Below are 22,407 nucleotides of genomic sequence, written 5' to 3'. Positions count from 1 at the left end.
CTCAAGAAAAACAGACAGGCAGTGTAGCATTTTTCATACAAAAACACGTCGCTAAATGCTGCTGTCACCTATTAATCATTACCCAAGATTCAGGCACTCTCACTGGCTGAGAGATGCCATGATATTTCTGGGGAATTTCACAGAACGTTCACAAACATTCTAACTGCTCAGGCAGAAAAGGTCAGGCATACAATACTGACAAACGGCACAGGTGTCATCAGGGAAGCAGAAAATCTATTCGGCTTGGAATAAATAGCCTTGGGATCTTCTGCATGCCAAGCATGTGCACTATCATTAAGCTATGGCCCTTTGAAATAGCACAGGAGCATCTAGATGTGGGTAATCTGGTGCCCTCCCCCAAGTTTTGGACTACATTTCCCACAATCCCTGGCCATGCTCATTGGGGCTTATTGGAGTTGTAATCCAAAATGTCTGGAGGGCACCAGGTTGCCTACCTTCATCTATACCAGGGGAGTCAATGTGGGTTCAGTCTGAGGGCCTGCTTTGCCCCCCAACCCAACCCAACAGGCCAGATGGCATCAGGGGGTGGAGCTTTGTCCCTGAAGCCCCTCCCCTCCCCTCCCCTCCCACCCTCACACCATCCATTTTCCCTTTCTCCATGCCGAGAGAGCTCCATGGAGCTCCTCCAGGAGCCAGCTGGGTTTGGTGCTTCCTTTGCACAGCACACACCATCACCATAGGGCAGAGCATGGTGTGTGAAAGATCACTTAGCCAGTGCATGGAGGACTGGCTCCTTCATGCATTGGCTGAACTGGGCACCTCCTTTGCACACAGTGTGTGAAGGATTGCTCAAGGAATCCCAAGTGAGGAGACCTCCATTAGGGGCTCCCCTTCCTCAGGGCCTGGGGAGGGGATGGGGTGTAGCAGGGAGGCTTGGGGAGGGGGTGGGATGTAGTAGTCTGTATTAGGGCTGCAGACTGGAGTTTTGACCCCCCTGATCTATACCATGGTTTTTATGGGGTGTAGAAAAAATATGTAGCCATGAAATTAAAAGACGCTTGCTCCTTGGGAGGAAAGCTATGGCAAACCTAGACAGCATAGTCAGAAGCAGAGACATCACCTTGCCGACAAAGGTCCGTCTAATCAAAGCTATGGTTTTCCCAGTAGCAACGTATGGCTGTGAGAGCTGGACTATAAGGAAGGCTGAGCGCTGAAGAATTGATGCCTTCGAACTGTGGTGCTGGAGAAGACTCTTACGAGTCCCCTGGACTGCAAGGAGGTCCAATCAGTCCATCCTAAAGGAAATCAACCCTGAGTGCTCATTGGAAGGACAGATACTGAAGCTGAAGCTCAAATATTTTGGCCACCTAATGCGAAGAGAAAACTCTCTGGAAAAGACCCTGATGCTGGGAAAGACTGAAGGCAAAAGGAGAAGGGGACGGCAGAGGATGAGATGGCTAGATAGCATCACCGATGCAATGAATATGAACTTGAGCACGCTCCGGGAGAGAGCGCAGGACAGGAAGGCCTGGCGTGCTATGGTCCATGGGGTCACGAAGAGTCGGACACCACTGAATGACTGAACAACAACAACAACAGAAAAAATAGCCACAATACGTGCTCTTGAAATACGCTTCATTTTTGGAATGTAATGTTGTATATAACATATCTCTCCGAGAACAGGCCTTTGAGCATTGCTGGGACCGTTGCCTCCTCTACCTGCTGCAATCACACTGCTGAAACACATAGCATTCATCCTGCCTCCGCTGCAGTGCTGAGTAGCTTGATGAAACCAATCGGTTCACGCAACATTTGGAAGAAGAAAGGCACTATTCATTGGAGCAAATGCCTCATTAGAGGTAGTTCCTCAACAAGATAAGTCTCTGGCCAAGCATAGTTGCAATAAAGGGTTTCTTAAGAATTTCCATTTCTCTCACCAGTTCCAATACCCTTATCTATTTATCTATCTACCTGCAACAAAATGTGCAACATATCCTCACTTCCTAACAAGAGTGGTCCTCTTTGGCATTCGTACCAACCAACCACAACCACCTCCAGGACTTCCGTTCTCTCCTTATGACACCCCCACTTTTCTGTTTTTCTTTTCCAACTCACAGTTAGCATTCTGTGGCTTCTGTGCCTGCTCAGTCCTCGCTGGACTTTTTATGGTGGGGTGGGTGGCCCCCTTCATATGTTTGTTTTTAATATTTGTTTTCCCTATGCAAACCTCTGAGGTTCCCCAAGAATGCTGATGGCTCACTCTTGTTTCTCAGTGATCCTGTTTTTGGCTCCCATCCTGTCATCACTCACCACCTGAGTTTGCTATTAGAGGGAGGGATATATAGAAGAGCTAGTTGCCAACATTCTATCCCATGTTCTCATAATTCCATCACAATTTAGAATGACAATGAAACAGAACTCAGAATGGGGATATGAAGAAAGGGGATGGCTTTATTCTTAATGCTGTCAACAGGAGCAGGAAACAGAATAACTCTTCTTTGCAATGATTCATGCCTTTTCTTTCTCCCATGGTTGTACTAAGGCAGGAGTGGGAAACCTCTGATCCTCCAGATGTCGTTGGATTCTAACCACCATCAGCTAGGGGTAGGCAAACATGCAATGTCTGAGCTTGTTGAGATTCCCCAAATCCTTCCTCAAAGCTCATTTCGCCTCATTTGCATTCCCAAATGTGAGCGGGTATTCTTTTTCCCCCCAATGCACATCTTCCCTCATAGGCTAAAGCATGAAAATATAGATTTGGGGTGCTGCTGCTGTGCAAGTGCACATTTTTGGATGTGAGCCTTTGCACAAGTGCACACTTTCAAATGCACATGCAAGTTTGGAAACTGTGAAAAATTCCCGAGACCTGTGTTCCTGCTTGTGTTCATGTTCGAGGTTGTGAACAGGACACACATGAATTCAGAAAAGGAACAGACAGAATTCACATGAATTGAGAACAAGATCAGAATTCTCATATATTCCTACCATCAGCCCCAGCAAGCATGGCCAATGGTAAAGAATGATGGGAATTGTAGTCCAGCAACATCTGGGAGGCTATGGGTGTCCCATCCCTGCCATAGGGTAAAGTAAAGTGCTGATACTTGGGAGGTATTCCTGTGCACTTGCAAGAAGGAAGGCTAGAAATTCTGGCAACAGGCACATAATGGAACATATCAGAACTGTCTTGTTCTCCTAGAACTCTTCAGCCCAGTTCCTTACAAAGTTCAGAACTACAGCCCAGGTTTCAACCTAATCTATGCAACTACAAAAAAAGAGGTGTGATTTCATTAACAACTTGCCACCATCAGCAAGAGTTCCCGTTAGCACAACTGGATATTTCTGTTATAGGGCAAAAAAGAAAAGATCAGATGTGATATATGCCACTTGTAAATTTCAATGGTAATAACATTTAATATTCTTTTCAAAAACAGTTCCAAGTCATCTCTGGTGCTTTTCTTCCTTGCTCCTCTTTCCAAACACTCAAATTTTGATCATGTCACTTGTAATATTTTTAAAAATCTTTTCCATGAATAATTTCAGTTATTACCCTGAGCTGTCTTTGCGACCTCAAATTTCATTGCACTTCTTTTTCTCCCCTCCCCTCCCCTCCCCTCCCCTCCCCTCCCCTCCCTTCTCCTCTCACTGAAACATATAACAAGAGGGATTCCTCACCCTCAGCCCCACCATAATACAAGTTAAAAAGGCAACATGTCGCTAAAGAAAACGTGGAACCTTCTGGAAAGTGTGCCAAGTCAATCCGCTTTCCCATAGATGTCTTCATTTGTCATTCTCTTCAGACATCTCAAAGTGTGAAGACTTCTCTCCAGCCCCATCTCCAAAAGGAAAAAGGTGTGTGTGTGTGTGTGTGTGCGCGCGCGCACGCGCGCTGGAGTACCTTCCCTAAAAGGAAAGGTTAAAACAGCCAACTTTAGTCTGGTGCGCTCCGGATGTCTTAAGCTGCAACCTCCATCATTCCCAGCCAGCATTGTCATGGTCAGTGTGACTGGACATGATGGGACTTGTAGTCCGACACATCTGGAGAGCATCAATATTGGGAAGGGCAGGGCTAAGGAATCTGATGATTTTAAGATAAGATATAAAATTGACAAAGGGTGTAGTCCTATGCATGTTTAGGGAGGGGGAAAAAAAATCCTGGCAGGGCATGCTGGGAGTAGTAGGCCTTTTGTCCTGTCTAAACAGGCATAGGATAAGGATTGCACTCCAAGTGGTGGGAGGCATGATACAGGGTTGTAGAATTATGCATGGTGTGGAGAAAGTGGGTTGAGAGAGCTTTATGCCTCCCTCTCTCATAATCTAAGCTATTCAAGTAAACTGATCAATCGGAGATCCCTGGCCCAGAAATGAAAGTACTTCTTCACACAGCACAAGGGTTGATTGGATTTCTGTGGCAAGGTGTGGTTTTCACCACCAACTTAGATGGCTTTAACATGGGATTAAACCAATAGGAACCTAGGAAACTGCCTTATCCTGTGTCAGACTGTCTACTCAGCGACTGGCAACAACTCTTCAGGGTTACTGACAGGTGTCTTTACTAGCCCTGCCTGGAGATGCCAGGGATTGAACCTGGCTGCCTATTCACTACCAGGCCAGGTTTAAGGTATTAGTACTAGTGTACAAAGCCCTAACAACTTGGGACCAGGATAGCTGACAGAGCACCTTCTCCTGTACTAACCTGCCCAGTGAGGTCAGCAGAAGGCATGTTCCTGGTGGTCCTACATTGTCACATGGCCCGACTGGAGTCCACCAGGAAAAGAGCCTTCAGTCTGGTGGCCCCCTTCCTATGGAAGTCCCTGCCTTTGGAGGTCAGGCAGGCACCAACGCTGTGTTGCTTTCAGTGCTTCCTGAAGACATCGTTATTTCAAGAGACCTTCCTTGAACGTCCAGCCACAGTTTATTAAATTCAGAATTCATCTTTTTAAAAATGTTCTGTTCATTTTAATATGGTGTTTTATTCTGTTATCTTTGTTGTTCACTGTTCCCAAATCTTTTGATGTGGAGCAGTATATAAATATTGTAAATGAATGAATGAATGAATGAACCTGGACCTTTGACATGCAAGACACATGCTCTCCCATTTTGCTACAGCCCTTTTTTAGGTATAGTCAATAGCTACAAGTCTTGATAGTTATTTGGAACTTCGAGGCTCAGGGGAATTATGCCTCTGAAAACCGGCTGCTGTGGCTGGTGTGCTCCGCTTGTGGGCTTCCCAGAGACACCTTGGGAGAAGCAGGGCTAGCTGAAGCTTTGGTAGGTGGGGGAAAAGCCCTCTATTTGAAGGGCTTCCCCAGGATGTGAAAGCATCCCCTGTTTGAAGAGCTGTCCTATCCAATGCTAGTTTAAAGATAAGGAAGGAACCAGAAGAACTGCAGACTGAGCAGGAAGGCACACACAGGTGACAGGTGAGATGTACTGTACTTCTATTTAAACGTAATAATTATTTCTAAATTTGCATATACCTATATATTATTTTATGTTTTATATACATTTTATGTAAATGTTATTTGCAAATTTTATATAAATCATTGTCCCCCTTTTTTGAGTTTTTTTTTTAAGATGCATTTTCTCTTTTAGTCTGATCCATCAGGGCTGTTCTTATGACACCATGTTTGTCAGGGGCTCCAGTACCTGAATGGTGAACCTCAGGGGCTGGGAGCCAGACTGCTTTAACATCCAATAGCCGAAGCTCTCTCATAGAATGCAGGTATAAATGCTGCAAATGCAAATGCAGTTGCAGGCAGTGTGAATCCTCTGGATTGTCCTGGGCTGGTATAAATACTACCACACATGAGACGGCCTCATCTGCAGTGACCCCCACACCTAGGGATGTGCGAACTCACCCTCATCTGGGTTCGCTGGTCTCTTGCCCAGCCCCTGCCCCCGCTCTCTGGTCCCTGGACTGCGCTTGAGCCCCTCCCACTCTCGGCAAGCAGCCCACACTCACCCCAGCAGCCTCATTGAGCTCCATGGTCACCATTTCTAAAAAAAATAAAATGGCAATAGCAAAAATGCGCATGTCTTTGTATGCACAGAAATGCACATTTTTGCGAATGCGCATAGTCTCATGTGTGAAATGCACATTTTTGCGAAGACGTACGGTACTGTGTGTATGAAAATGTGCATTTTTCATAAAATATACATTTTATTATTATGCAAATATGCACATTTGCAAAATGCACATTTTCATGTGTGCACAAATTTGTGCATTTTTGTGATCGCCATTTTATTTATCAGAAAATGGTCACTGCGAAGCTCAACAAGGCTGCCGGGGTGAGTGCAGGCCATTCACCGAGCACGGACAGGGGCAATACTCAGATATGCAAGCAGGGGCAGGGGCTTGGCAAGTGGAACTCGGGGCGGGGGGCAGGAGCAGGTCTGCTGGATTCCCAGACTGACTCGGTCGCCTGTGCCATCCCTACCCACACCTTTGGAACAAGTTGCCATCAGAGGTCCACCATGCTACATCACTGCAGGCTTTTAAGAAGACCTTGAAAACATACGATTTTACTGTGGCCTTCTCTTGATATAACTGCTGTCATTGCTGTTTTTGCTGTTGTTGTTGGCTTTATTGTCAGCTTTTATTGTTGCTTGTATCAATATTTTATTGTGTTTCTGTTTTTATTGCTTTTAATATTTTAACTGTTCTTATGTGTTTTATTTAGGGATGGTGGAGAATTCCACCATGGATCTCAGCGAGGCCGAATGCCAGTGCATTCGGCCCCCTGAAATCCATGGCGGAACGAAGCCCCCCCGCCCCACCACCCCGCGAAAGGCATGCAAAACGGATCACCTACCTGGTGCCGTTTGCACTGCTTTGTGAATGGCAGCCGCGTCTGTGGCCGCCATTCGCTTCACAATTTTTCCCGTGATAGGCTACGTAAATACTTACGTAGCCTATCACAGCTAATGCAGGGACGCCATTTGTGTCCCTGCAGAGGCCGTGATAGGCTACGTAAATATTTGCGTAGCCTATCACAGGAAAAAAAAGGGAACGCAAATGCCGGCTGCCGTAGCCGTCGCCATTGCGTTCCCTTTTTTTTGCCATGATAGGCTACGTAAATATTTACGTGGCCTATCACAGCAAAAGAAAGGGACGCAAGTGGCAGCGGCTACAGCCGCCATCATTTGCGTCCCTGCGCAGCCTAGCAGCGGCCAGATGTCACTGCGGGCGGCCCCGGCCGGTGGCTCCACGGAGTCGCCATGGAGCAGAGCCGGCCGGCGAGGATTTCGGGGGGAGGGACGGAGCACCTCCCCCCCACCGCGGATGTCACGAAATGAAACAGGTAAGTCGTTTCGTACATCCCTAGTTTTATTGCTGTAAGCTGCCTTGGGAGGGCTTTTGCCTTGAAAGGCGGCCAAGAAATGTTTTAAATAAATAAATAAATAAATAAATAAATAAATAAATAAAGCTATTAACTAGGGATGTATGATAAATTTATTTCCCTGTGTTTTGGGTCAGGATTTACCCATTTCTTAGCTTCTGAACTGAAAATGCACTTGGGCGCAATCTGCAGTCAAAATCCCTACACTTCCAAACTTGCAATATGATTCACAGACTTTTTTTTTTTTTTAAAGCATTGTATAGCATGTGTACACTTGGAAAATGTGCATGAAAAAAAGCAGGAGAAGAACTGTACATTTCAAAGATGAGCACAATTGATGTGAATATTTGGAAAAAATATGCGAGGATTTTCATTTGAAAAGAAAAAGCAAAGCTCGTGATCTGATGTGGACTTGAGTCAGAATGAACTTTGAGATGGAATTTGGAGAACTCAGGAAAGCTCAAGTTTTGCTGCTTTGCACATCCCTACTATTAACCATAATTGATGGAGCAAACAAAAATTTTAAACATAAACATCTTTAACTTCCATGTGGGTAGCAGCAAGAATGACAATTGCATATTTTTGGAAACAGAGCTGACAGACTCTGTTTCAGTGTGGAGAAGTAGGTTCTGGTCTGTTGCTCTAATGGGAAAGTTGACATGATAGGTCAGAAAATCTAGATCTGGAACATATATTGATCGATTCTATGAGACTTGGTGTCCTATTGTTATTCATGCAAATAATAATAAAGACCTTACTGCACCACCGTATACATGGGACATGTAGGAAAGATATACTGACATGAATTGGAAGGCTTGTTACAGGACTAATTATCATGCTGATATAAGACTCATCTGATTTTAATATGTTAATTTTAACCCCTTATTAATTCCAAATTATCAGCAATTGTATGTATGTAGTGTACCTGGAGTACACTACATACAATGTGTATTGTTCTATGCTTATAATGAAATAATTGTGTATTGTATTATGAAAATTTAATATAAAATATTCCTAAAACAATACTAAGAGTCTGAACTTCTGTCTTTGCCTGGTCAACAGAGCAGCTGCAAGCTGTGATTTTGGCTCCAGCTTCTCCACTTCAGGCTGCTGACCTTAAGGACCTTGAAGGAGAGCATGGTGCACAGGCCTGGAGCTGGGTATGTCATCTCTCAGTCCTGGCCTGGTCTACCCATGCCAATGTCATTTATAACTGATAGCAGACATATGGTGGAGTGGTTTTCGAAGGAAAAGAGCAGGGTTTAGACAAGCAAGACACCTCCCACCTTCCTTTCTTCCTGCTGTCAGAAATGGATCATCCTTCCCCTTCGCAATCAACACAACGAGGAGACAAAGCTTCAGGTTAACACTACTTTATTTTGCTTGAGACTAGCCTCTCTACAAATGCAGATCCTAGGAAGCTCTCCGACTGCCTCAGACCCTTAAACAACTAATCTGTGACCTCTAATTAGAGGAGATGAACTGGAGAGCAGTGAAGTTGCTGACAGTTTGGGCAGGAACCTCATGGCCAAACTTGCTTCATAGTGATTCCCCTCCATTAGGGTGGCTCCCTCCTATGTTGGCTTCCAAGACTGGCTATCCTGGTGGACATCTGAGCCCTGCCCCTAACTTTCCCCACTTTGCTTTGTGACATGCCCTAGAGTCTCTCAAGTCATGCCCCTTCTCCTTGGAAACTTGAGTTCTCACAGTGGAGGGAGGGGGCAGGGACTCAGCCTGGGCCACCTGTTTGTCAAAGACTTTGGAGGGGTCTCTCCCAGCATCTTGGCTCACTATGGAGGGTCCCTCCCCCGAGCTCAGGTCAAGCTCCTCCAACTCTGATTCAGAATCGGAGCTGTCAGACATCTCAAGGCACTTAGACTGATCCCTGACATCTGCTATGGAACTGAACATGTGTGTAGAATGATAATTAACAGCAGTAAGCCAAGCAAAGTGCATTTGGTGTTCACCATTTTTATTGCCTCTCTCTTTCTCTCTTCTTTGGCAAGATTAATACTCATGCATATGCACGCAACAGGGACAGGCAGGAGAAGACAGTATTTTATCCTATGGAGGAGCAACCTATTAGTGCTTGATTGGGTTAGGAATATTAAAAAGAACTTGCTACATTATACAATAAAATCTATCTATATATGCAGAAATAATTCTTTATGTTTTAGGGTATCTTTGACCTCTCCCCATGCTTAATGCACACCTGTACCACCTGTGATCAACCAAGATTAACGTAGCCCATCAGCCATCTATAATAGCCCACAAGAGCTGGAGTTAGCAGCTTGTGGCCCTCCAGATGTTTTGGCCTACAATTACCATCAGCCCTATCCAGCATAGCCAATAGTGAGGGATGATGGGAGCTGTAGGCCAAAACATCTAGAGGGGCATAAATTGCCCAACCCTTGCATTAGAGGATTGATAGAACTCCTGTTTTTTCTGCCTACAAATGAAAGGGGCATGGTTCTAGGAGACCACTATAGATCACTGGTGAGTCAGAAGTTATGTAGACCTGGATTCATGGGATGTTCTACTTGGAAGTTATGAGGACCTGGATTCATGGAATGTTCCACTTGTGCTGCCTCCTTCAGGAGTTTCAAGACTCCTGAATTATGGGAACAGCAACTCTGTTCTTTGCAAGAAAATGGGGAAAAATGAATATTCAGTTCTTGTGTCCAAGTCTCATAGCATCATTAGGGCCCTTAGGGCCCAAGCTGCGAGGGAGAAGAGTACACTTTACTGGGGCCTGGAGATTTGGAGGCAGCAGCCAAGGCTGCAACCCTATTGCGGTTAGAGGGGTGGAGACAGGCTAAATTGTAGATCATGCTTGAGGATATTTATGGAAATGTATTTCCCTGTATCTATGTACCTAAATGTCTATATTGTGCATGCATACACACACACACACACACACACACACACACACACACACACACCATATCAGGCTGTAAATACAAATAAGGCAACCAGAAACATAAGGAGGTTAAATAAAGAGAACTAGAAGAAGCTAAAGAACAACCATTACTGCCCCCCCCCCTTTAAAACAGACAAGACCTTTCTGCACTTTGGCCCAGAAAATGCACTAGCTAGGGAACAAAACCAAGTGAAAATTATTTCAATATAGAGACTTTTTCTGTGGCAACTGATGAAGAAGAAAAGCTGCTGAATGCACTGTGCTACTCCAGTCTAAATGTTTTCAAGAAGTGATCACATAATATCAACATTTGCACCATGATTTTGCACTGAAAAGGGCCAGAAAAAAAATAAAGCATTATGTTAATTGGTCTGTTTAATAGATGTTTGCAGCCGTGTTGTTCCATTACAATAAAGAAAATCAAAACATCGACAGAATAATATCTTTATTATGGCCAACAGAAGAGCTACAAATAAATCAGCAAGGCTTGTCTGCTTCTTCTTCAGCCTGGATGTTATATTAAACAAAAATAGCAAGGGGGTGGGGTATTTGGAGGCATGGTAGAACAGCCCCAGTGTGGGCCATGGTGTAACTTCAGATATGTCAGAAATGTAATTTCAGAATTTCAGAGACACAGCCAGAGACTGCTTCATTGGTTGATTTCATCCATTTATTACATTTCTATTCTGCTCGATAACCAAAGCTCCCTGGATGGTTCACAACATGATAAACCATAATACAAAACCTTACACAAAAAAATGAAATGCTTCCCCACAAGAAACCCCACCCAAGGTGGCTCTGAATCTGGGGACTCTATTTGCCCTCATCAGGACACCCATCCCAGCTCTGGGTACCCCCTCGTCACCTCCGGAATGACATGAGTGGAGACAACAGCGGTTCCAGTCTGGTGACATGTTGCTTGACTATCCTGTGGCCTCCCATCCATCAGGCCTACTCAGAAGGAGGCAAGCCCAATGTGTGCTTCAGATCCTGGCCCTGAGCAAGCAACCCCAGGAAGAAGCGGAGCCATCAGCCATAAGAACCATCAGTCCCTGGCCGCTCAGTGGGGAGACCAAGCTCCATGAGTGAGCTCCTCAGCTCCATCTCCTTGCCTGGCTTGAATGGAATATGCTGAGCTGGTTAAGCCCATGTGGCCTCTCCACCTGGCCTGTGGAGGCTACCCACCTTTTCTGAAGAAGATCCACATATCCCTTGCCTTCCCTTGTCAGGGAAAATGAAGGTCATTCAAAGCCAGTTCCCTCAGGAGATGTGACTTTGAGGGGGCTCTTCTGGAGGAAGCAGCCCTTTCTTCACCAGTGCAACTGAAGCAAATAGGGAGCTGCTGTGGTTCTCTCCCTCCTTCCCTCTCTCTCCCTCTCTCTCTCTGCGTGCATGCTTGCGTGTGTGTATGAGGGCTATGTGTATGTGAATGAATGGTGTAAAATGTGTGTATTGGTGCAGGAGAGAGGGTGTGTCTGTGGCTCCACCCACTTCAGGCTCTGTCATGCTCACTGCTAGCTTGCAGCCCTGGGAGGTCTCTGGGGTGGCAACCCAACTCCCAGGCCAAGAAAGATTGTCCATCCCTGCCATAGACCTTTCTAGAACATGCCCCAGAATCCTCTGCACCACTGAGAGGTTAGGGGTGGGCGAACAAGCAATGTTCAAGCTCACCAAGATTGTCCAAACATCAGTTCATTCCTCATCTTTCAAGTGGCACTCGTGTTTGTGATTATAGTTCATTTTGTGGGGATGGGAAAACTGCACAAACCAAACAGCCATCAAACTTGAATGTTGTGCAAACAATTCCCAAATTTGCGCAATTTTCCCCCATAGACTGAAGATTTAAAATCTGCATGTTTTGAGAAATTTCTGAATTTTAGGAAAGGTGTGCATTTTGAGAAAGTTGTGTATTTTGAGAAAGCTGGACATTTTTAAAGTACAGATTTTGCAAATGTGAAGGCAAGTTCAGGAATTTGTGATTTTTTTGGAGAAAATGCGCTCCCATTTGTGGTTGCATTCAGGACTGTGAATGTGGCATCTTTGAGTGATTTGCGAACTGAAATGAAATGCTCATAAATCCCTATTGAGAGGTTCCATGACAGACATAGAGGAGCTCCTTGGAAGACAAACAAACTCATCAAAGAGGGGCCAGCCTGCAAACACAGTTTTTGCTATCACATCTTGCAGTGGCAGCACAACCCTGGGGAAGAGGGCGCTTAGGAAAAAAGAGAGAAGATGTGCTTCAATCCTCGCCAATGGTGAGCCCTACCTGTGAGAAACTGTGGTGGATTTCTCCTTCCACTGGAGAAATTTGGTGAAATTGTCCTCCCCCCACCCTGCCCCAATATCTCTGCCCACAAATAGGAGTGGATAATTTTGAAAGGCGATTTGTGCACAGCACTAAATAAAATCAATCAATCAATCATCACTGACAAAAAGGAGGACAATGTAGAAAACTCTGGAACACAATGGGTTCTGGAACACAATGGGATAAGTAAATGAAGGATGACAATTCCAGATTAAACTGCTTGCGTGGAAGCAACCATGGAATTAGATCCCTCATGGAAGGAACAAAGGACTTAAACTATGTTTCTAGAGTTCACTTGAGGCCACCGTATGTTATATGAGTTGCACTATGGATCCATCTATCCCATTATTGCCTCTACTGACTGGCAGTGTCTCTGCAGGGTTTTAGATGTCCCACCCAGTACCTTCCAATTCTACAGTAGTGTTATGAACATATGCACTTGTAACTTGAAGGTTGCTATTCTAAGGGTGCAATCCTATGCATGTTTATACAGAAAAAAGTCCTACTACTGCCAGCATTTCCCCGCTTACTATGGTGGCTGGGGAATGATGGGAGTTGTAGGACTTTTTTCTGCATTAACATGTATAGGATTGTGCCTTAAGACACGGATGGGTACCCTGTGGCCTTCCAGATATTGTTGGTCTCTAAATCCCATCATCTCAAGACCATTGGCCATGCAAGCTGGGACTCTTAGGAATTGGAGTTCACAGGTGCCCCATCCCTGCAGACATTCAAAGTCAACTTACTGACACCAACTGAACGATAGTTGCATTTTTAAAATATAGTATATGAATCATCATCATTATTATTATTGAAGTAAAATAAAGAAAGAACCCTGTAGCAATCCTTGCTTTTAGAACCTCCCGCCATCTGCTACACCTCCCTTTCTCACAGGCAAAGTTGTTTCAAGCTTAGTTGTGCTTGACCATTTAGAAAAAAAGAAAATCTGCCTGTTTTGCTTGCCTTTCTTTGCAATATTTGCCATGTGGAATTACTTTTAAAGTCCACTGGAGGGTGAAAGCTTTCACAGCTCCATAAAATGTGAGCAGCAAAGAGGAGAGCGGGTTTTTTTCTATCCAGAAACAAAGAGAACCCAAACAAACCTATTTTCTTATTTTTTGCTAAATGCTTTCCCTGCCTCCAGCCTAGTGAGTATTCCCCCCCCCCCAGAAAAATGGTGGAAAATGTTTACTTCCAAGAGTCTTTGACAATTGGAAGCTCATAGTTTTTTAGGCCAAAATGGCAACCTCTCTTCTCCCATGATCAAGAAAACCTGCTTTTTTCTTCTTCTTCTTTTCTTTTTGCACTTTACTTGTAGGAAATTTTCATGGCCATGATTACATGGGTTGGCTATCTGTTGCAGGTCATACTGTGATGCACAGTATTTATTTATTAAAATATCTGCATCCCATGCCACTTATATTTATTTACTGGCATATTCCTTTATTTAGTGAATTTCTCTGCTGTCCTTCAGTACAAGACCATCAGGGTAGCAAGCACATTAACACAATAAAACAACATATATAAGACCCAATCTTAAAAACACAGAAATAGACCAAGCAGCAGGAATCAATAAAAAAGAAGGGTCATGGGGATTATTATAATAATAATAACAACAACAACAACTTTTTTGAAAATCAGCAGAACAGATAAAGCCATAGTTAAAACCTGCTGATGCCACATGCTTGAAAATGACTTTGGCTGGCACTGAAATGACATCAAAGTCAACATGATGTGAGCTTCTCTAGGAGGGCATTCTATATGGGGTGCCATGACAAAGAAGGCTCTTTCCTTAGCCACTACTCACCTAACCTCAGTCAGAGTGGATGAGGGGAGAAAAAGGCTTCCAATGAAGAAAAGGTTTGGGCAGAGCTCGTGTGGGATTTGGGTCAACCAAGGCAGCTAAAAAGTGAACTTTAAAAAACAGGATATAAACAAGCAAGAATTAAGCATAAAATGAAGGTGGGGGTGTACTGGTTAGAGTGTTGGATTGGGACTTGGGAGATCCCAATCCACACTCGGCCATGAAGCTCACTCAGTGACTTAGCCCCAGACACTGACTCTTAGCCTAACCTACCTCTCAGGGTTGTTGTGAGGATAAAAATGAAGGGGAGGTGGACCACATCAGCTGCCTTGGGTTCCTTGCTAGAGGAAAGAAAAGGAGGGATATAAATATGTAATAACAAATAAATAACAAATAAACTCATGTCTGTATCAGATTGCAAGCTTTGTTTTTTGTTTGTTTTTTGCACAAAAATGTATCTTCTACCAAATGCATGCAGCAATTGTGCACATTTCTGAAATGTACATATTTTTCTTCCATTGTTTAAAATGTTTTTTTTTTTACATTTTTCAAAAGTATGCATTTCTCATGTGCATTTTTCAAATGTACACATTTTTCAAGCACATTTTTATTTGCTCGTTCTGCAGCTTGCATCACCAGTTTGGAAATGTAGGGACTTCAGCTAAGATTGCATTTAGGTCCATGTTTATTTCCAGGAGGTGCAAGCTGGGTAAATTCTGATAAAAAATGAACTGAAATGAATTTCTCATAATTCTGAAATGAAGACTACAAAACATTACAAGCAACATCAAGAACAAAATTATCAAAGAATGTAGCAGCCTGCATAATTTCTTTTCTTTTTTTTAAGTGGTGGTGGTGGTGTGTGTGGGAAATTGCACTGTTCTGCAGACTATAGCGTCAGGGGTACAAGACAGTTCTGATTAGGGATGTACAAATCCCTTACCTCCGGGTCCAGCGGGGGGGGGGTCCGCGGGGGGGGGAGGTGATCCGTCCCTCCCCCCTGGAATCCATCTGGGCCAGCTCCGCTCTGCGGCAATCCTGCAGAGCTGGCCGCCGGCTCCACTTTGCTGGCGATACGCCCGGCCACCATTGCCATGCCGTTTTGCTGGGGTAGGGTAAATGAGTCTCCGGATGCAAATGGCGTAGTGGGCGCCATTTGCGGCCATAAAGCTGGTTGTTGTTGTTGTTGTTGTTCAGTCGTTCAGTCGTGTCCGACTCTTCGTGACCCCATGGACCATAGCACGCCAGACCTTCCTGTCCTGCGCTCTCTCCCGGAGTGTGCTCAAGTTCATATTCATTGCATCCGTGATGCTATCTAGCCATCTCATCCTCTGCCGTCCCCTTCTCCTTTTGCCTTCAGTCTTTCCCAGCATCAGGGTCTTTTCCAGGGAGTTTTCTCTTCGCATTAGGTGGCCAAAATATTGGAGCTTCAGCTTCATTATCTGTCCTTCCAATGAGCACTCAGGGTTGATTTCCTTTAGGATGGACTGATTTGACCTCCTTGCAGTCCAGGGCACTCGTAAGAGTCTTCTCCAGCACCACAGTTCGAAAGCATCAATTCTTCGGCGCTCAGCCTTCCTTATAGTCCAGCTCTCACAGCCATACATTACTACTGGGAAAACCATAGCTTTGATTATATGGACCTTTGTCGGCAAGGTGATGTCTCTGCTTCTTACTATGCTGTCTAGGTTGGCCATAGCTTTCCTCCCAAGGAGCAAGTGTCTTTTAATTTCATGGCTACAGTCACCGTCTGCGGTGTTCTTGGAGCCCAAGAAAGTAAAATCTGTCACTGCTTCCATTTCTTCCCCTTCTATATGCCAGGAAGTGATGGGGCCAGATGCCATGATCTTCGTTTTTTTAATGTTGAGTTTCAAACCAGCTTTTGCACTCTCCTCTTTCACCCTCAACAAGAGGCTCTTGAGATCCTCTTCGCTTTCTGCCATTAGGGTGGTATCATCTGCATATCGGAGGTTGTTGATAATTCTCCCAGCAATCTTAATTCCGACCTCTGATTCATCCAACCCAGCATTTCTCATGATGTACTCTGCATATAAGTTAAATAAGCAGGGTGACAATATGCAGCCTTGTCGTACTCCTTTCCAATTTTGAACCAATCGGTTGTTCCATGTCTGGTTCTTACTGTTGCTTCTTGACCCTCGTACAGGTTTCTCAGGAGACAGGTCAGGTGGTCTGGTACTCCCATCACTTTAAGAATTTGCCACAGTTTGTTGTGATCCACACAATCAAAGGCTTTCGCGTAGTCAATGAAGCAGAAATAGACGTTTTTCTGGAATTCTCTTGCTTTCTCCATGATGCAGCGAATGTTGGCGATTTGATCTCTAGTTCCTCTGCCTCTTCAAAACCCAGCTTGTACTTCCGGTAGTTCTCGGTTCGCATACTGCTGAAGCCTTGCTTGTAGGATTTTGAGCATCACCTTGCTGGCATGTGAAATGAGCGCAATGGTGCGGTAGTTTGAACACTCTTTGGCGTTGCCCTTCTTTGGAATTGGAATGTAAACTGACCTTTTCCAGTCTTGTGGCCACTGCTGAGTGTTCCAGATTTGTTGGCATATTGAATGCAGCACTTTAACAGCATCATCTTTTAGGATTTTAAATAGCTCGGCTGGAATACTGTCATTTCCGCTAGCTTTGCTGTTACTAATGCTTCCTAAGGCCCACTTGACTTCACTCTCGAGGATGTCTGGCTCGAGTTCAGTGACCGCACTATCTAAATGCAGCCATGTTCACATGATAGGCTCCGCAAATATTTGCATAGCCTATGAGAAAAACAGGGACGCAAATGGCGTAGTGGACGCCATTTGAGGCTGTAAAGCTGGCAGATTAGCCTAAAGATTAGCCTAGATTAGCATGGCAATGGCGGCTGGCCGTATCACCAGCAAAGCGGAGCCAGCGGCCGGCTCCACAGGATCAACACTACAAGGGAGCCGACCCGCACGGATTCCGGGGGGAGGCAGAGGTGACTGCTCCGTTCTGCCATGGGCCCCAATGGGGCCGGATTCTTGGAATCTGGCCTCACTGGGGCCCGTGGCAGAATTCTCCCCCATCCCTAGTTCAGATAAGATGCTGGAAGATCAATAGTGATGTAGCCCAAAACGTCCCCCAAGGGATGGAGGTCAATAGTTCAGATACTACAGCCATGAAGCACACCTTTCATTCATCATCCAGATTGTCCTCTGAAGCAGCAAGGATCAGACCATTAGTTTCCTCCATCTGTAGGCAGCCCTGGTGGCACAGAGAGTGGGGTCTCTGGGACCTCCTGCTGTATTCCCTAGCTCAAATTACCTGGCACCCTACAGCAGGGTGAGGACCTTATGGCTCTCCGGCTGTTGTGGGACTGCAACTCCCATCCTTTGGCTATGCTGACTAGAGCTGAGTTGCAGTCCAGCAACATTTTAAGGGCCACAAGTTGCCCACCCCAGACCTATAGAAAGCTTACCAGGTGATCTTCAAAGTGCTGCTGGTCTGAAGACCACCAATAGAGTCGGTTGGATTCGGCCTGGGCCCAATTATTTGTATCACGGTTGTGTTGAAAGATGCTTTTTGATCAGTGCTGTTTTTAATATTGTGGCAGCCTTGACCACGTAATAAAACTTGAGTGATGGAAACCACTGAACTACTAAATACCGTGATTGTATGATTCTTGAAATGCCTTTCTTTTTAGCCCCTCACGGTATCTGCAAATTATATTTCATATTATTTCTTTGGTTCCCTTTTCAGCGTATACTAATGGAATTCCAGAGAGAGCCACCTCTTCCACAACCTCATTAACATTTTTGGTTAAAGCTTTCTTGATTGCAGTCCTCACCAATATCCCATCACATGGTTCAAATGCAATTAAAATCATGGGCCTGCAATTTATATACTTACTCTTCTTTTTTCTTTTTTATCCAATGTGTAATTGGTAATATTCCTTTTTCATCTTGCTGTAGGTAAGACTAGGGCTCCTTAAAATAAATGTTTCTTCATCAAAGCTTCCAGTAATTTAATTTTGTAAATGAGATTCATCAGATCATTCTCCCTTTAAGCCTCAGGAACCTCATCTAGGTTTAGGCCACAGTTTCCAACCCACTCAGATCAGTAGCCAACTAATCTGGATAGGTCTACTTTAATGTAAAGGGAGGGAAGCTGAAGGCTGCTTTTGCCTGCTATAGTCTTCTTTCTAATATGAACATGTAAATCTGCCTATCTCAAATTCTGGAATTCTCTGTGCTGTTCCAATTAGTCTGTGTGAGCCTGCAGGGCAAATGTTTTTTGTGAAAATTTAAGCAGAATTGTAAATTGCTCCCCTTTTGGCCACCCACTTTTCTCTCAAAGGGTGTGAAAGCGGTTGTCCATTCAGAATCAAGGCAAACATGGACCTCACTCTTAATTGCCTTCATTTGTCAAATGCATGATAGTCTCATCTTGCCATATCTGATTGACTATGTAGTGTTGTGATGATCCCTGATTGGTTGGGATAACCCATGTGAACATTCACAGGAAAAAGCAGACACTCCTCCCCCTCCATAAATGGTGTCAAATGAGTAGCAACAGAACAAGAAAATAATATCAGGAAAAAGACAGTAGAGAAGGTGAAGGGGTGTATTCAGAAAATATTTTTGTGTCAGGGCGGCTTAGCTCTCTCACCTTAGGACAGGTTGACAGAGAGAGATTCAGTGACATTGGTTAATTGGTGTGGATTAGGTGACACAAACCACACTTGAGAGGTCTTACATGTTATAAATCAGTTAACTTGAGAGATAACGGCATGTGGCTTTGATTAAGGAACAATACAGAAGCAGGTGCATAATTGTAGTCAGAAGCATAGTCTTGGGATGATTTAAACCATTTAGACATTCAGATTCACAATACAAGATTCAGAGCAGGTTATTGCCCATGATTCCAGGGGAGTCATAGTAGAGCCTCAGGCAATATAGATACATTTCCAAATGCATGATCTCTATACACAGGAGCCTCAAGATGACTCAGGTTTAAGGATACAGGACTAAGTCACAACAAGGCAGAGTCCTGGCTTATTGGAGAAGTTCTGTGTTTCAGGTTCCCAGTCAAGCTAAGCCCAGGGAATTGACTTGATAAGAAGGGCCCTGAGCAGCAGAGAGGTTTCTCTTTTATGTAACCCCACTTTCCCTACCAGCATCCCTGTGGGGTGGTAGAAACCACAGGTCCTGGGTTCTTACCCATACAGAAGTAGATGAGGGAGAAAGATGCTGACCCCAACTAGCATGCCATGCCACCAACCCACCAGGACCCCCATTCCTGTAAGCAAGTGGAGAAAAGCCAGTGAGCAACTAATAGAAACAAAAACTAGGATTAATTTAACAGGGAAGGGGAAATGGGGGAGGAAACAAAACAAGCATTCAAATGAATAAATATTTAAAAGTAAATCTCTAAACAATAAAGTGGAGGGAAGGGAGTCCAATACTGATATGCTCAATAAAGGTAGGTTATTTCTTAAAACGTGTCTGTAGATGTGCAGTCCAGGGCTCAGAAGTAATTGTAGGACTCAGTTACTGAATCTCCCTAAAGCAGCTCATCAGGGTCCAAAAAGGGTCGAAGTACTGGCTTTCCTCTGCAGGGCTGAACTCATGCTCCATTCTATCCCCTGTCCTGTCCTAAGAATATGAGCTTATGAATAGGTAGGGATGTTGTGAGAGTCCGAGAGGAGGGTGGAGTCTGGCAGACTCTCCCCCACTTGGCCTCCTAGACCCCGCTCACTGAGCCACTGTGCTCTTACTGGGCCCATTTACACCTGGTCCATTTATGCCTGTGATGTTGCATAAATGGCCCACCTACAGCCGCCATTTACGGAACACTACTTATACGGAAAACCATGAGTTGCCCTTTTTTTGCAAAATGGCAGCTTGGTGAGGGGACGGGTGGCTGCCGGGCGCTCACCGGGTTGTTCAGTGGCTCATGCAGTACGGTTAGCAGAGGCAGGTCGCAGTGGTGGTGCAGCGAGCGCCCGGTGGGGATGGACAGAAATGTATCCATCCATCCCTACTCATAGGCTAAAATGGTGTGAAAAATCACTCTTCCTTTTTTTTCTTTTCAGAACCTACAAATACATAATACTGCTTCTGAAACACAGTACATACTGCATCATTTCTCTTACGTAAGACAACAAACTGTTTTTCAAAAGATGTTGTCCAAATGGAGAAATATTGCTACAAAGTGAACCTCATGTAAGTCTACTGGTGGTGGTGGTAATGGGAGAACAGACAATACCTGTCAAACTGTTGAGGAGGGGGGACACTCCTCGAACTTTAAAATACTGTAAATAAGCAATGCCTTCACCCTTTCTCCCTTAAAATGTCATGGGCCTTCCCCAAACCCACCACTCCCACACTGCTAAGTTTCAGATCAGTTTGTTCAGCTGTTGTCTCAGGATAAGCCATAGAACCTACTGTCCCCCAATTTCCAGTTATACTGGTGGGATGTGATTCAGCCAACTCATCTTTGGCATAGGTCCATTACAGTGGCTTTATAATAGTCTCAGGTCCAGTCCCTGGGATTTCCATTTAAAGAACCTTAAGACGCAGGGCTGAGGAGGATTCAGATTTCTTAAAATGAATTGGGAATTATCAATTATGCATCTCTGCAGCTCCCCCCCACACACACACCTCTGCTGAGGTTTCTGTCTTGTGAGTCCACCTGCTGTCTCATCCTGTCCCTGCCCACATGCTTAAAGGATGGAGGGGACCAGGACAGGATTAAGGATCAGGTGACCCAGGTGACAACGTGGGGTGCCTGTCACAGGCCATGCAGAATTTGCTTAGCTATCCACTCAAACAAATAGTACAAACACTTCATAGTGTGGGAATAAATACAGATTTACAAAATCTACAGGGCAAATGTATTGTCACACATCACAGGGAAACATCAGGCATGAAAATCATGAAATGGTCTGCAAATGAAGCAAACAAACAAAGAAGTTGAACAAAGTGGCTAGAGTGCTGGACTGAGAGCCGGGAGATCCGGGTTCTAGTCCCCACTCGGCCATGGAAGCTCACTGGCTGACTTTGGGCCAGTCACACACTCTCAGCCCAACCTACCTCACAGGGTTGTTGTTGTGAGGATAAAATGGATGAGGAGGATGAGGAGGATTATGTACACCGCCTTGAGTTCCTTGGAGGAAAAAAGGCGGGATATAAATGTAATAAATAAATAAATAAAATGCCGAAGATGCTCCTCCCCTGGTGAGACATTTGCTCTAAGAGGACCAGCCCTGGGGAGATCTTTTTAGCCTTGGTGTTGGGTGACTGGCATGGAGGGCATCACAATGCCAGAGCTCTTGCAGTGCAGCCTGTAACCTGCAGCTGGGTGCATTGGCCCACAGAACTGCACAGCTCTCAATACAGTCATGTTGTTGTTTTTTGTTGGTCTGTGTTGTCAGTATATTTTAACATTAAGTTAGCTGGCTAAAGAATCCCTGCTTGGGATGGAAAGGTGGCATGTAAATACTTTAATTAAATAAATAAATTTATCTAAACAACAAAGAGTCTTGTGACACCTCAACAACTAACCGATTTATTTTGGTACAAGCTTATATCTCAAATGATTAGGTTAAATTTAAACAAGTTGATCAATGATATTTCGTGAGATATAGTTAGATGGGCATCTTTAAAGTTGAGTTTATGGGGTAAAGTGAATACACTTGAGATGAATACCATACCTCAAATTATTTATGTTATATGTGGGATCCCTATACTTATACCTGGCAAATATTTCCAAAAACGTAATGCTTTGTTTTGTAAATTTGTTTGTGTGTGGGGGTCCTTTCCACCAAGAATATCTTTGAAAAAGATGCAACTTCCAATTAATGAAGTTAGGTTCTGTTTTCCAGATCTAGCTATGTACCATCGGGCCTATTTGCTGACTTATACTAAATTTTGGTCTTTTCCACTTAGATTAGATTTTCCACCTTGGTCAGTGTTGGAGTCTTCTTGTCTGGAGCCTCTCTTTAAATGGATGCCGTAAGGTTCTCAGCATATCAAGGTAGACATAGGGATGTCAGAGAATTCCGTGACGGATCTCGGTGAGGCTGAATGCCAGTG

This window comes from Heloderma suspectum, chromosome 4 (assembly GCF_057233095.1).
Source record: "Heloderma suspectum isolate Gila_16-S chromosome 4, 16-S_ref, whole genome shotgun sequence".
Taxonomy (NCBI): Eukaryota; Metazoa; Chordata; class Lepidosauria; order Squamata; family Helodermatidae; genus Heloderma; species Heloderma suspectum.
Note: the sequence above shows the minus strand (reverse complement) of the source record.